Below are 2,500 nucleotides of genomic sequence, written 5' to 3' on the forward strand. Positions count from 1 at the left end.
TATGTGTGCATGCATGTATGTATGTGTGTGTGTGTCGGTGTTTGTCTGCGTGTGCGTGCATTTGTATGCGTGTGTGGGCGGGTTTTTGTATGTATGCATGTAGGAATATAAGCACTTGAATAAATGTAGAGACAAGAGATCAGAGGGAGAGAGAAGGAGAGAAAGAGAGAGAATGATAAATAGATGTATATATTTCAATCTGCGCATGTGCGTTCGTGTATATCTCAATAGATATATGAGATATTATATCAAACATTGCGATAAGAGAGATAATTAAAGACAAATGTAAATAAAAACGCCAAAGACTTCCATTCTTTCCATATAATCAGTAATTATATTCTTATATTCCACAGTTCTCATATTCTATTTATCTTGCCATAGTTACCTAAGTGCTTTGTTTCCCTATTTTATTATCCTCTCAATCTGTAATTCAGTAAATCAGTTATTCTATTATTCTGTATTTATTAGCTATGCTTCTTACATATTTACTCTTGTTTTTTCTTTTCTATCGTTATCTCGGTTCTGTTTGTTTGTTTGTTTGTCTGTTGCAGGTTTCGTTTGATAACATTACTTTTCCTACGATTTATTGTTATTGTTTGTTTGTTTTTTTCTTTTCCATTTCTGATATTGTTTTTTTAAAATTTTATTTATTTATTTATTTTATTCATTTATTCATTCATTCATTTTTATGTTTCAACTCTGTGCGTTCTGCTCTAGTTCTTTTATTACCTGTGTCCGTCTGTCTCACTTGCTCTCCATCATTCTGTTTCACACAACACACAAACGCACACCCAGAAACACATACACACACAAGCACTCACACACACACACACACACACAAACACACACGGAATGAGTGAGTTATAAGTATGCAATTCGCAAATATAAATGTATATTATGCGTACATCTATATTAATATGCATTTATGTATACACAAATACATGTATACAAACATATATATATATATATATATATATATATAGATAGATAGATAGATAGATAGATAGATAGATAGATAGATAGATAGATAGATAGATAGATAAATAGCTAGATAGATAGACAGACAGATCTGTTTAATTTTTCCTTCTTTATTAATCGTATAGATTATAACTCCTCATGAAAGTACGCAACGCGTTATAAATGCAGTGTCACTATAAACTGAATAACACAGGCAGTGAGCCGGCAGAGTGGTTAACACGCCGGACAAAATGCTTAGCGGTATTTCGTCCGACTTTACGTTCAGAGTTCAAACTCCGGCGATGTCGACTTTGCCTTTCATCCTTTCGGGGCCGATAAATTAAGTATCAGTCAAGTACTGGGTTCTATGTTCTCGACTTTACCATCCGATATACTGTTCGATTACATAATCACGTGATGTGAAATAGATGGGAATGTAAGAACTTACTGTGGTGTATTTTACACACACACATACATATATATGATGGCTGCTCCCTCGTTATCAAATATGGCCATTGCACGAAGCTTAACATAACGGTGCTGTGATCGAATGTGACTTTTTAGCCCAGCCAAAGATCTACAATGTCTTGCACAGAGTTGGCATCCAAAACCTTTACTGGCAATAGCTGGCTGTTGTTGTAATTGGGCTCCATGTACTTTTGCGTGTCGTTTAAGTTCTCCTGCTGAATCACACTCCCTTCCACATGACCGACAGACATTATTAGTAGAGATTAGTATACATACATACATATATATATTGCCTTCGAAACGCGGAGTAGATGGAACATGGACAACTGACGAAGGAATATACTCTTTATGTTGCATGTCTCGTTTCTCTGTTTGTTTTTTTCGTTTTATGTTTTATTCCGCGTCGTAGGACTCACACGTTTCGGCACTCGGTATCCAGGGACTAGAAGTGACCGGCATCACAGCCTTCTCCAGAACAGAACGCCGGTCCGATAGTGATTTGAACACCAGCAGTTTTTGAGGTGAGGGGCAAGTCGATCAATAACGTACTAGTACTTGACTGGTACTTTATTAATCAATCTCGATTTGATCTCATCAAATTTTACTTTGATGAGAGCGGAATTGAGATTGTAAAGAACCAGAAGATATACCGCTAAGAATCCTACCCGCACGCCTCATCAATAACCCTTCCTACTGTACGCACAAAGCCTGACACTTGTGGGTGTAACTGGCCCTTATTTCATCGACCCTGAAATGATGAAAGACAAGGTCGACCTCGGCGGAATTTGAACTCAGAACGTAAGGACGGGTGAAATGTCGCTAAGCGTTTTGCCCGGCGCCATAACTATTCTGCCAGCTGCCCACATCAGTAATAACGAGTTTAAATTTTGGTTCAAGGAGAAAAGGGCGAGTTTATTGACTTCAGTGGTCAAGTTGTGCATCTTTCATCGACCGTGAAAGTATGAGAGACAAAGTCGATCTCAGCGGGAATTGGACTCGTAAAAAGTAAAAGACCGGAAGAAGTAGTTTGTCTAATAATTCTACTTTGACGCTACTTTAATAATAACAGGACCAA

Source organism: Octopus bimaculoides, chromosome 9 (genome assembly GCF_046866305.1).
Source record: "Octopus bimaculoides isolate indiv1 chromosome 9, ASM4686630v1, whole genome shotgun sequence".
Classification (NCBI taxonomy): domain Eukaryota; kingdom Metazoa; phylum Mollusca; class Cephalopoda; order Octopoda; family Octopodidae; genus Octopus; species Octopus bimaculoides.